The sequence below is a fragment of the Acomys minous genome (assembly GCF_964271855.1).
Source record: "Acomys minous genome assembly, chromosome: 17".
Classification (NCBI taxonomy): Eukaryota; Metazoa; Chordata; class Mammalia; order Rodentia; family Muridae; genus Acomys; species Acomys minous.
Window position 1 is genome coordinate 46,555,397 of NC_140500.1, and position 13,808 is coordinate 46,569,204.

General features: G+C 47.2%; 1 protein-coding gene across 1 annotated transcript in view; it reads left to right on the forward strand.

Moving 5' to 3' along the window:
- The first annotated feature begins 298 nt into the window (after positions 1–298).
- Positions 299–13,808, forward strand: part of FRMD4B (FERM domain containing 4B) — a 311,527-nt gene continuing 298,017 nt past the window's right edge. Inside the window, exon 1 of the mRNA XM_084765731.1 lies at positions 299–676. The gene's annotated coding sequence lies outside the window, so the exon portion shown is untranslated. The remainder of the gene's footprint in view (positions 677–13,808) is intronic.

Below are 13,808 nucleotides of genomic sequence, written 5' to 3' on the forward strand. Positions count from 1 at the left end.
TCAGATCCCTGAAGCGCAATTGAGAGTACCACAGCTGTTCGAAGTCAGGGCGATGCAGTGAAGCGAGATTTCCCGCCACCTAGCTGTGCACCCCAGGGCCGGCTCGCACCCGCTGCCCTCCGCCTGTGCGCGCGCAGAAGGCCAGACTAGCTGCAACCGCGGGGCCGAGCGCCCCCTCCCTGCTCTGCTCCCCCTCCTCCTCCCGATACAATGACTGGGCCGGAACAGCGCATCCGCCGAGCCTCATTGGTAGGGCCGCCTTGGCCCCCGGAGAGGCGACGGGCGGGGGCGGGGGCAGCGCCGAGAGCGCGGTGGAGAGCCTGGGCTGACAGCGGCAGGAGGCTGGACTGAGGGACTCGGAGAAGCTAGAAGGCGGTGTGGGGGCTCCACCGCGGAGTGTGGGGATCCTGGTGAGGAGGCTGGGCCGGGGGATGCTGCGGGCTCTGGCTGCCCGGCTAGCCGCCGCGGAGTTGGGCTGCGCGGCTCCGACGCTGAGCCCAAGCCTGGGCGAAGAGGAGGACCTAGAAGAAGGCAGCCGCCGCGGGAAAAGGCGCCGCGCGCCGAGGAGTTGCGGGACTGGCGCGGAGCGGGTTCCCCGGGTCCCGCGCGGTGCGCAGTGCAGACAATAAAGTAGCAAGGCGACAGCCCCGCTAGCCCGAGGAGGGCGGCTGAGCAGGTAGGTGGGCGACTTTCCCGTGGGTTGTCGGAGCGCGCTATCGCTGGAGGAGGGAGGCCAAGATTCCACCTTAGGAGCGCGGAGTGCGTCCCCGGTGCGGCGAGCAGGTTGGGGACCCGCAGAGAAGGGCCCCAATCTCCTGCCACAGGGAAGCCCCGCCCCGAGGCTCCCGGGCTGCTGCAGCCTGGACTGGAGTTCCTAGGCACTTGGCGCCCGGCTTTGGTGGCTCCGGCGGTATGGTGACAGGAAGTTTGGCGGGTTCGAGGCTTTTATGCTGATGGGGTTTGCGAACGCGCCGCCTGGGACCACGCGCTTTTTGCTTTGGTGGGAGGTGAGGGAGAAGAACCTTTGAATCCTAGACCCAGTTACCCCGAGATGCCCTCCAAAGGCGATGGAAGGAGCTGAGGGTCCCGGGCGGCGTTAGCTGAAGACACTGCTGGGCTTGGCTACCCTTTGTAAATAGGCGTGTCACATCCTAGGAGCGCCTGTATTGGAGAAGCTGTGTGCGTGTGAACCGCTCCCTGTCAATTTTCTGGAGTATTTCACTTTTCATTTTCACCCGGAGGAGGCACATTTAGCCCTAATTTGAGAAGTGTTATTTCGTTTTGACTATAGACCAACGTCTTCGTTTGCAGAGGGTCTCCTGCACTCTTAAGATGCTCCTGATTAGAGCTGGGTCCCTTTACAAAGAGAAGAGCAGGGCTCTAGTCTTCCCCTGGTCTGAGAATTTCAGTGGCAGTAGGAGGTCTGTCTCACACTCCTTTGTGTGGCCGCTTCCTTCCTTCCAGATGTGAGAGGGTTGGGCTGGGCGCTTCTGGGTGCGGTAATAATTATCCTGAACATTCCTGAGATCTGCTAGGACTTGTAAACATACCAGAGCCAACTCCTCTGAACTTTGCGGGTTGACTTGCTGTGTTTGCTGGTACCCAGAAGGCCGCGTCGTCTGCAAGGTGGCCCCTTGGGGGAAGGAAGACGCCAACCACGGTGCTGACAGCCGCAGTCTCCCAGGGAAGAAGCTGCATGATTCTTCAGGGTTAGCCTGAGTTTGCCCCCAGAGACGTACCAACCAACTCAGAGGATGTGTTCAAGATTACAGGGCAATCCCTGACATGCTGATTCATGTCCCAAAGGGAGTGGATGTGGTGGAGCATCCAAAGCCGATGTCTGGAGGCAAAGAAAAGCCTCTTCCCCTTACTTAACCTTCTCAAGCCGCTCTTTGATCTGTCATATGCCCGCGGAAAAGAACTCGCTGAGATCTGTGTCAGGCAGCCCTGGCAGGCCGTTTGCAGGCGTCATGAATAGTCCACGAGATGGTAAGGCAAACCCTAGAGGGAGGTTAAGGACTGTGCCGTTAAGGCTTTCCTAACAACGAATTTCATGTTAGGCTCTTATAAGAGTAGGGTCACTAGAAGGGGCCCCAGTCATAGGCTGTTACTGACATTGAAGAAAACAAAGCAAACAAATGAACAACAGTAGCCACCTTGCCTTTCCATCCGCCTCATAAATTTAAGTTGATATGTAAGAGTTGATGGAGAATCAAAAGTTCTGGTGTGTGTGTGTGTGTGTGTGTGTGTTGTTGTTGTTGTTGTTCCTAAGTTCAATGTTACAAAATAGCCAGCAGGCTATGCTGTAAACAAGGGCACACACATATGCCCTCATCTTGGAGTGGTACATGTATTTCCCAGAGGCGGTCAAGAAAAACTCGGGACTTTTTACGATAGAGAAGATCTGTCATTTCTTCAGGACAGTGCACATGTACTAACCAAACACTTTATTCGTTTATATTGGTAATGCCGGTGGGAAGTATTTGAATAAGACAATGGTGGAAAATGAAGAAACTACATAGAATACATTGACAATAAGGTTTGATTTTCGTTGTTGTCCACAGTTCGCAGAAGATCATTCTTTAGGGCAGGCACATGCTTGCCCCTAATGTCACTTTGCAAATTCACAGGTTTCCATGTTAGCTATGGATAAGTTAAGGGAGGCTCTCATAGAACTACACTTGAGCCTAAGGAGTCAAGAAAAGTGTGGGAGGAGCTAACACCACAGCCAGTCAAGAAATGTGGGAGGAGCTAATATCACAGCCAGTCAAGAGTGTGAGAGGAGCCTCCGGGTCTTGGAAGTATTTACCTTTTCTAGCCACTGTTCCTAACAAAACTCCAGACTCCCGGTTGCCCGTTTGATGGCACAGATTTAATGAAGACTTTGCAGTGCCTTTGAGGGGAGAGAAAGGAAATTTTGGCTAACTGAGAATACAAACAAGGTACGTGGAAGGCGGTTAAAAATATATGACTGTCATATCCAGCTGTGATAATTTTCTACAATTGCATGGTTATCTTTGCACATATAAGTAAAGGCTTGGCACTTACACTACAAAGGACCTCTTTCCCTTTTTCCTTGTGCTTCCCACTTTTCTCTCGCTCCTTCCTCTCTCCCTCTCTCCCTTTCTCTTACCATTTTTATTTTATTTTAGATGACCATTGTCCAGGTAATGAATTCATTTATAAATCCTTAGGGATTTTCCATTCCCTCATCTTGTTAAGGTAGATCCTGGGCTATCAAAAAGATAACCTGAGATGACGTTTTTCTGTTGTTAGATGCTTGAAAAAAAAATCTTGGTAATGTGTAGACCAAACCTATTTTTCCTTTGTAAACTGCCTTCCTGAAATTATAATACCATTTAAAAAAATGCATTCTTCCTGATGAAATCAACTTCTAAGCTTTATCTCATGGGATAGTGTTTCTCAAGACTGAGGGTCATGAACTCTTATTTTGTGGTCACAACCAATATTAGAAGACTATATGACAAGACAAGAGGCTGGTGCCATGATAAGTTGGTAAGAGTTCTGTGGCTTTGTGAACCTTTGAGTCAGTTTTTTTTTTGAGGGGGGTGACGTACGTTCAGGACTGCAGCATAACATATCTTTTACTGTGCGTTACTGTCAGAAGTTTGACATTGACTGGTACAGAGCGTACTGTTTTGACAAGTGGGAAATACAGTTTACAGACATCATAAAAACACTGCGTCTTTTCTTGTGTGCGGGTTAATGTCATTAGCAGGTAGGAGGAGTGTTTTGCTTGGAGATGAACAATGACTCCAAGGTCTGGTTTCTTATCACTTTTTAAGAGCCCTGTTTTTCCGTCTTGTGTACTGTTTTTGTTGCTGTTGTTTATGTTTTGTTTGGCGTCATAAGGGGACTGTACGGTATGTGTAGTAAAGCTATTGCTGGCTTAGGTGGATGTGGTTTGAGTTTGTCCTTCAAAGCTTCATGGGCTGGAAGCTCATTTCCCGCTGTGACTGTGTGGCCAAGTGAAGGGCTTTGGTCATAGGGGTATCAGCTTAGGAAGAAGGGATGGATGTAGTGTTTATATAGGACCTGGGTCAGTACCAGAGAAAAGTGGCCACCGAATCTCTCTGTTTTCCCATGTGATCTCTTTCCACCAAAACAAAAAACAAACAAGCAAGCAAACGAACAAACAAACAAACAAACAAAAAATCATAGGCTCAACACAAGGGGTCACGTAATGCTGAACTTTGAGCCTACCAAACTGCAAGATTTCGTTATAAAGTTTCCAGACTCCCCCCACCTCCCCCCCAAAAAATGTTAGTCTGGTTGACTTCTCTGGAGGAAGCCTCTGTGATAAATGACTTCTGGAGTAGAGAACCACTCAGACCACGTGACCTGTCACATGAACTCAGTTGCTGGGGAAGAGAACTATACACTGAGGTCAGGAGTGGGTGTTACAGCACAGTACAAGGGCCTAATGAAGATAACTGATGCCTGTGTTCTTTGATGTCCTGCATAATGCAAGTTGAGCTAAGCTGTATTCCTGAAAATAGGTTATCAATATAGTTTCCCATGTGTGTAAGGAAAACCCCAGCTGCCTCTGAGCATGGTCAATAGCCGGGTCTTAGGAGATCAAAATGTAGAGCAACTGAAATTGATAAGAGCTGGGCTACTTTCCCTGAGTCCTGAGAAAGAAAGGTTCAGATACACCAATTAAACACCCACAACACACGCAAACCCTCTTATCAGGGATGGCCGTGATCTTCTCTGCATGGATGGGCAAAGCTTGGAAGGCGTTAGTTTTAAATCAAGGCCTTGTTCGAATGTGATGTAAGCTATTTAAGTTGGTCTTGGTGCAGATTATTTGGCGAGTGCACCCTGTTAAGGCCCAGAGCCAAACCAGTCCTCCATTGTGCAGCTCTTTAGCCTTAAGCCATTTATTTGGGTCTGTGTTACTTTGCTCTTGGGGAGTGCACTGCTTATAATTGTCTCCTGTCACTTTGTATACAATTAAGCAGCGGGAAGAGAGCCCTAATTGTGTCTAACTGCAAGGGTAATGCTCCCACTCGCAGCAGAGAGTCCTTAAAGTAGGTTGGTCTTGATGACTTGTCCGGGGTTGGCCCTGATTAATGTCTGCGCCTCCAGTATGGACAGTAAATTATATGGTCACCCTGCCCAGGAGGCCATCTTGGAGGGCTATGATTATGGTTCGTGTACTAGTTTAAGTTATTTGATGAAGTATTCCTTCTACCAGGAAGAGCTAAATGACTTATGCTAAAGGATGTGTGGTCAGATGGCAAAGGAGAAAGGACACCTAAGACAGCACTATCAAAATGATGTAATAGTTTTGTATTAGGGGTAATTCCAACCCCAAGGGACATTTGTCAATGTCGGAGAAATTTGTTGGCTGTCACCATTTGGGAACAATGCCAGCGGAATCGAGTCGGTATGAGGCAGGGCCCTCAGAAAAGTCCACAGTACATTGGACAGCCTATAAAGAACTGCCCAGCCCCAGTGTTGATGGTATGTGGGTGTGCAGCCCCTATAGTGGGTGGCACTGGGAGGAGAGGGAGAATGCAATGGCTGTGTTCAGTTGTCACCTTGGAAGGATCTGAAATCCTTCCCTGGGTAGGGATGAGGTCGGCCAATGGCCCTTCAGTGAGGGTTTTTCTGAATTAGGTTAACTGTGGTGGAAAGACCCACCCTGAATGTGGGTAACACCATTTCATTGAAAGGGCTCCAGGCTTAGCGAAAAGGAGAGAGGGGGCTGTGCACTGGCATTGCTCTCTGGTTCTTTGTTTTGGATGTGGTGTAACCAGTTTCCTCACCGTAATGGTCTGTATCAGAACCGCGAGCCAGAAAGAAAACCTTTTCTCTCTTAAGTTGTTTTTTCATCACAGCATATGATCAAGCAACAGGAAAGCAATTAGCCTGGAGGGGAAGTGTTTGAGGCTAAAGAGTGATGCTATGTGGGTGGTCATTTTGAGGTAATTATTAGGCTATATATTTATACTCACTAATATTTTTATTTTTTATTTAGCTATATTTAGTGTGAAACAACTAAAAATAAGTTTTAACAAGATGTGTTCACCAGAACTGGAAGACCATACTCCTGATGCCTGATGGCATAACTGTTAAGGCTCAATAAATTACAGAACTAACTTCATGGCATTAACCGTGTTCAGCCTCACTGAGAACCACTCAGCTACGTTGTGAGATGTTTATGCCTTGTAGCCTTTACCCTCCTTTTAGTCTATTTACTGTTACTGTAGCAAAATACCTGAGGCTGGGTATTGTATAAAGAGAAGTTATCTCAGCTCAGAGGTAAGAACGTTGTGCAGGTTTATTGTTTAGCTTTGATGAGGACATTAGTGCAGACAGCAAATGCTTGTGTGTGTGAAGGGCGTACATGTAAAAAGGAGGAGAGGAGATTGCAAGGCCAGATAAGAAGCCCTTGAAGGGAAAATGTATTTTTTTTTTATAGCAATTGGTTCTTATAAGAACTTACACCTTGAGGCCTTCCAAGTACCTTGATTCCAGGGACTTAATTTCCTTCAGGCCCCATGTCTTGATGGTTCTATCATATCTCCAAACTGCCAGATTGGGAGCAATGCTTCCAACACATGCACCGTTATGAGACACACTTCAACCATATCCAAACCTGCTTTCCATCCCTTGTATGACCAAGAAGGCTCATTTGGAGGTTATCACTGGGAGTCAAATCACCCAGCGTTTCTGAGTGCCCTAGTGTTGTCTGCAGAAGTAAGGCAATTGTCAGGAACGCTGGTTCTTGTGTCCCAGGACAGTCTGGCATAATACAACCAGCTCCCAAATCTACCTCTGTTGCTTAATTACATGTGCTTAGCTTCCACACTTTTGTTTCCTCCCCTGTAAGAGGGAGATGATAAAGGTTCCTGTTGTAGCTGGTTCCTGTAATGTCCAAATAACAGAATACTACCTGATCTTGCTGGTATATGGAGCCTCTAGCAATCTGAGGACGGGGTGTACCTCTGTGCCAGAAGGTTTGCCTAGCATGTTCGGGCCCCTGGCTTGGCTGCCAGTCTGAGGGAAGGGGCAACAATGGTCAGATGAGGGGTTTCAGCATCATCGGTCTGGAACACTGGCTTAGAGTAGCAAAATATTAGTAGTAAAATATTTTTTTTTCTGTGTGATTTGGCAGTAGGGCTATGGAAATGACCACACATAAATAAAACATTTGTAAGAAACAAGAAAAAAAAAATACTCCTTTCTGATTTGCTGAATAATCCTTTAGCAGAGTAGAGTCTCCAGCTATGCGATTTGACATGGGCAGTAAATAAAATAAAAAAACAAAAAACCCTCCGAGATCAGCCCTAAATATTTGGCTGCAGTGAGAAGGCCCTTGGCTTTGAAACTCACCAACCAGCCTAGACAGTTATTAGAAATAATTATGCCTCTGCCACAGCATGGGGCTCCATCACAACTCTCCTGACTCAAAAGGTCTTTCTGGAAATACCAGCATCCATCTTCCAGCTGGTGCTTCCAATGGCCAGCCGCATCTGTGGGCGAGCAAACAATGGATAGGGCCGGGAATTGTTTTCAGCCTTTTCTTGGTCGCACCTGACTGAGCCCATCCCATCAATCCAGTCACTTCGAGAAAGCAGTAGGGGCCTTATGTGACTGGAATGCCAGGCACCCACAGGCACAGAGCTCAGACAGCTGGCTCTTATATCCTGCTGATCTATCCAAGGGTAATGCTGGGGCAGAATTCTGCCGATGGAGGAGGAGATGGGGAAGAAAGAGGTGTGCTGTGCTCTAGAGTTGGCCATGGCTGGAGAACCAGCGCCGAGGATGCGGTTCACTAGTAGGCACTTGCCGAGTGTACTCAAAGCCCAAGGTTTTAGTCTCAGCAATGCAAGAAAGAAAACAGTGCTGGGAAACTCAATAAGGTAGAGTTCACCCCCCCCACCCCCCCACCCCATGGCAGTAGGGTGACAAGAGGTGTCTTAGCTAGTTTTCTGAGTCTGTCAAATGAGCCCGTGAATCTTTGAATGACCATGCTTTATAGCAATAAACTTTTGTAACTTTAACATTAAAAAAAAAAGTTTCCAGATACGTGTTCTTTTTAAAGGAGAGTTTCTTCATGCTGTGACTGTCTCAGTAAAGTTGCTTTCTGTTCTGTAAAAGTGGCATTTGGTGTCACCAGTTGTATGCAGTAGCCTTTCTGTGTTTAGATATGTTTCAAAGCAGGAGGCTGTGGCTTCTGAATACATCAGAAGAGATAAGTGCACTTGAGGCCATTGCACATGGTCCACTTGGATCCATTTAAATGTGCAAAGTGAAAACCAGGGTCCTGATAAACTAATGAAAGCCATGTGCCCCAGACTGGGAACATAGAGCCTCATCCCAGCGGGGCTGTAAGACTTAAATTGAGCACATAGCAGTTTCTTGCCCCAACTGTGTTAAATTAATTCAATTTGTATTTTGAAGAGAGAGAGGGGGTGGAGGGGAAAGCATGTTGTTTTTCATGCTGTGGCTCCAGTCTTGCTGTCCCTCCACCATCTGAAGGGGTTGGGCATCCAGTTCCCAGGAGCCAGAGTCTGAATCCAATGGCCTAAGAGGCAGGCGCTGTGTTTGGAACGATTCGGTTGCTGTAGGCAGTTCTAATCACGAGTGTACCTCATCGTGTTCTCCAGCTTTCTCTTCCTTATACAGGAAAATACTCGGCATAGGTCTCAGAGAAAAGCTGCAAATACAGTCACGGTAAAGGGCATTTTAAAATGGACAGTTTGTCAGTAGGCACGCGTGCGCCTTGCCGGATGCTATTGCTGCACCATCTGAGAGGATACAAGTTCGACTTCCTTCGGTCTGCATGGTGCAGTTTTCTTCTGCCTTGTATGCTGTCTCCTTTCTATTTCTGATGTCCAGCAATTCAGCAATATATTTCACCTAGGACATACTTTTCCAGGCGGTTAAGACCTTCTTCCTCTTTGTAGTCACATTATCTTTTGCTTGAACTATCTCATATGGAAACATGGCACTTGCTTGTCTGCTTGGATTCTTTTCCTCACTTGGGGAACATTTTCCTAATGTGGCTACATTTGTCCTGTACTTGGATTTATTATGATAAATATCGTCTGTGGTTCCTTGCCATCATTCTGATCTTTGCCAGCTGAATGGCCTGGGGTTGAGTGCCTCTTCAAAACCAGCCGCTAACTTTGAGCCATGCACGGTAGTACACATACCTATGGTCCTTTCAGGAGGCAGAGGCAGGAGGGTCAATGTGAATTCCAGGATAGCTTCTACTACATCTGGGGATCCCGCCTCAAAGATAAATAAGAGACCAGTGATGTGGTGCAGTTTATAGAGTGTTTTCTCAGCATGCTCGAGCCCTGGGTTGGATTTCCTGGCACCACATAAAACCAAGAGTGGGTAGGGCAGGCCTGTAATCTTATCACTTGGAAGACAAAAATGGGAAGATCAGAGACACTTAAGGCCTTTCTCTGCTACCCAGTGCTGTAGCAGAGACGCAACGTGCTCATCCACTCACCCAAGGGAGATCCCACAACAGACCAAGGTTTAAAGGGCCAGTATTGGCACAAGACACCCCAAGACCAAGTTCTCAGCACGAAAGAGAGATTTATTTGCCCCAGAAGGACAAAGGACAGGGAATAGGAGACAAAGACAAGAGAGAGAGAGGACAAGGAAGAAGGGGAGGGGAAGAAGGGAGGGGGGAAGGGATATTGGGTGGTGACAAAGGATTCCCTCTGGATAGAGAGGAGACAGACGTGGCCCATAGGCAAAGGGCAGATTATAAAGGTAAAATGGGAAACTCAGTGTTAGGATGAAGTGTTTAATTTTGATTGGGCATGTTAGTTAGGTCAATCAAAGGGAGCTTTTGATTGCTGGGCTTCCATAGTTTGATAGCTGGACCTTGGTAGTCAGCCTGAGGGGAAGAATTGGCCAAATTAGCCTTGGTGGCTAGCTTTAGGAACATAATCTAATGTGGTTTTGTTTGTTTGTTTGTTTGTTTGTTTTGCTTTTTTGTTTCTTAATAAGGCAGGGGGTATGGGGGAGAAGGGCAAGACCTGCTAGAGCCATGTTTGCCAGGCTAGAGCCCCTTCAGTGGATATCGCAAAAGTCCAGCTTGGTAAACAAATGAGTTTTATTGGGGATACTTCCAGGAGTATGGGTTAGCGGTGATTCAAAGACAGGTGTATCGCTAAGGCTTATTACCCCATCACGGTGGCAACTCACAAAGCGTCCTTTCCAAGTAACTCTGACCTAATCCCCTTCCACACAGCTAGCCTGTTCTCGGCTTCTTCTAGGCAACTGATTTGGTCTCAGTATTCTTTGCAGTTTTGTCTATCTGACTGTTGTGCAATTGTTTCCTCCCAGATGGAAATATTTCATGCTGCAGGGAAGTTTCTTGAGCAGGAAGGTAAACAACTCAAAATGAGCTCTGGAAGTTCCTGAAACTGACCAGAGTCTCTAGACCCCCCTGGCAGCCAGAGTAAGCAATTAAAGCTGAGAGTTCCTCAGAGGAGCGGAAGTGCAGCTGCAAAGAAGACTCATCCAATCTAAGCTGCAAGGAGCACTCCGTCAAGACGTTTAGACCAGCTTAGGCACCTGGAGAGGATGCTCTCCAACTGGTTGAACTGTCTGCATGCTATATATAGTGTGTCCCAGGCCCCCAGCTTTGTGAGCTGTCACCCATGCTGGGGTGAGCTTTGATGACACAGCTCTCCTTGAGTCACTTTTGCTCCTGTGAGTAACCTCAATAAAACTCACTGGTTTACTGAGTTGTACTTTGGTGGTACCTATACTTTGGTCTTTCATGGGCTCCATATTTAGGGTTAGTAGATGTATGTGTTGTATCTCCCCAGGTAACGTTTTGTCACCCAGCACACGGTGAGTTTGAAGCCAGCCTGAAATTCATGGAATGCCATCAATAAATATGTAAACAAATCCACATCTTTTGCTTCCCAGCAGCAAAGCTCCAGAGACTAGCTAGCAAATGGCTGGCAGCTTGCTTAGAACTTCATGCTTAGGATCTTGACTAAGTGGTCCAATACTTTGGGAAAAGAGCACCATTACTCCTCCTCTTCCACCAGAGATAAGATGGGGGTGGAGCAGATGGAGCTGGGATTTGAACCTGAGACCTGGCCCCTAACTGCAGGCCACCCCTTGCCAGGTTTTAGCATGAACTGAGCTGTTCTTCTCGGCCCTTGGGTGTAGTCTTGCTTCTCTCTTTGCTTTGACAGCGTTTGTTGTGGGTGAGGGCCTGAGATTAAAGCGGTGCGTCTTTTAAGAAGCATTTTTGGCATCTTTTTGCACAAGTGGAGTCCTGCTGATTTCTGGCTTCCTAGACATCTTCTGCACAGTTGTGTTTTCTGAAAGTCTATCTTGTGAGTTCAGCCCTGGAGGCTGGGCTCTTTGGGAAAGACTTTAGAGTTTCCTACATTATGATTAAATACCATCTTTGAGAAACCTGTAATCATAAGAATGCTTGGTGCATCTATAATGCAGAAAGTTGGCAAACTTTTTTTTTTCCCCAAAGAGCCAGATCTTAAATTTATTGGGCTTTTCAGGCCAAGTTTGCAATTACTTCTCAACTCTGCCTTTGTAGCACAAGAGAGACAGTAAATCAAATGAGGGGTGCAGATTAAGGGGCGATGGCTCAGTCAGCAAGTGCCTGCCTCATAAGCATAAGGATCTCAGAACTATGAGTCTTAGTTAGGGTTTCTATGGCTGTGATGAGACACCATTGACCAAAATCAACTTGGGGAGGAAAGGGTTTATTTCAGCTTTATTTTGGTTCTACAGCATAGTCTATCACCCAGGGGACTTGGAGCAGAAGACTGGAGGCAGGAGCTGATGCAGAGGCCGTGGGAGAAGGCTGCTACAGGCTTGCTCGTCATGGTTTGCTGAGCCGACTCTCTCATACTCTCCCAGAACCACCTACCCAAGGGTGGTACTGACCGCGTTAGACTGCCTGCTTCTACATCAGCCACTAATTCATGCCCAAAGGCCAATTTGGTAGGAGACTTTTCTCAACTGCGGTTCTTTCTTCCCAAGTGATTCTAACTGGTGTCAGATTGATGTAAAACTAGCTAGCACGCCTCGTAAAAAACTCCGACAAGGTAGTGCTTGCTTGTGATCACAGTGCCGGAGAGGCCAAGGCAGGCAAATCCCTATGTCGAGGTGGTCCATACTTGGTGAGATCCAAGACACTGGAGATCCTGTCTCAAAAAAGTAAGGCTAGAGAGATGGCTCAGTGATTAAGAGCACCTACTGTCCCTACAGAGGACCTGAGTTCGATTCCCAACACCCACTTCATAAGGTTCTAACTCCAGCTCTAGGGAGTCTGATGCCTCTAGCCTCTAAGGCACCAAGGCTCACCTGAATAGATCCACATAACATACATAATTTAAAAAATATAAAACATGTCTCAAAATAATTAAAGCTTAAGGTGGAGAACAATTGAGATAGACCCTGATAGCTTCTTCATGCGGGGTCTCTCTCTCTCTCTCTCTCTCTCTCTCTCTCTCTCTCTCTCTCTCTCTCTTTCTCTTTCATGCACACACACATATATAGACATTTTATTCTGGTCAACCTTTATTTACAGAAATCAAGCAATGGGAAGAAGTTGACCCAGGAGCTAAATTTTGTCAACCCCTCTTCAACAGGAAAAAAAAAAAAAAAAGAAAAAGGACTGTCCTGGGTATTTAAGTCTACTTAGGTATGTTGTTGAGTCATAGGCCCAGGAGCTGACAGTCTAGGTTTGTTCCTATCCCCACCTAAGATTACCACCTTTAAGTCTGGAGAAGGACAAGTCTTACCTCAGTTAATGGCTTTGGGAGTTGATAAATTTAGCCTCACACTTCACTTAATGGCGGAGAAGAGACCTGAGGAATGCGTCACGGGGTGGGTTTGTCCTGTCTACATCTCAGAGTGCACTTCCACACACCTCGACAGTACAGGTCAGTTAGGGCTTCTTAATGCAATCTGTGGATTCGGTAAACGTGAGACTGTTGCATGGCAAGCCTTTGTGCACTTGTGTTTGTGTGCACGTGCCTGTGGAGGCGGCAGCACAACTTCAGATGTTGTTCACTTTTTTTTTCTTTTAGGGTAGGGAGCCCTTCACTGGCCTGGAGCTTGTCCAGTAGGCTGGTCTGCCCAGTCCGTGAGGCTCTGTGATCCTACTACCTCTCCTTTCCTCTAACACAGGGATTACAAAAGTGATGGCTTCCACACGTGGCTTTTTCTGGCGGTTCTGGAGGTGGCTCTCTGGTCCCTGCGCTTGAACAGCAAGCATTTTAGCAAACTGGCCATCTCCTCACCCCTCATAATCAACTTTACTTCTCTGTTTACTTGTTTTTATTTTGTTTGAGTGTGGTCTGTGTGCATTGTGTGCACATGTGTGCTAGAGCAAGTGCATGTGTTTGAGAGTGTAGGGAGGCCCAGTGTCATTGTCGGTTTGTGGCTCCAGATTGTAGAGGCCAGAAACTTTGGTCACCAGTGGTTCTGCCATTGATTACCAGCAGCCTGGCTCTGGGCAGCTCATTGAAGTCCTCGGCTTTTAGCAGCAGCAACAGTGGTGGCAGCTAGTGTCACAGCTTCAAATGTGGTACACTCATGACTCCTAACAGTAGAGTCACAGTTCTTGACCCTCAGTCTTTAGGGCTGAGCTGTCCCTTTAATTCCAACAGGAACTGGAATTTGCAGTACCTTGTCTTTGGTTCTTCACAGCCTTCTTCTTGTGTCCACTGTCCTTTGTTCCCTCTGCTCTTCCTGTCCCTGTGTCTCTGTCCCCTTTTGCTAGTACTGCATTGGTGCGGTTGCTGGCCTTGCTGTTGCTT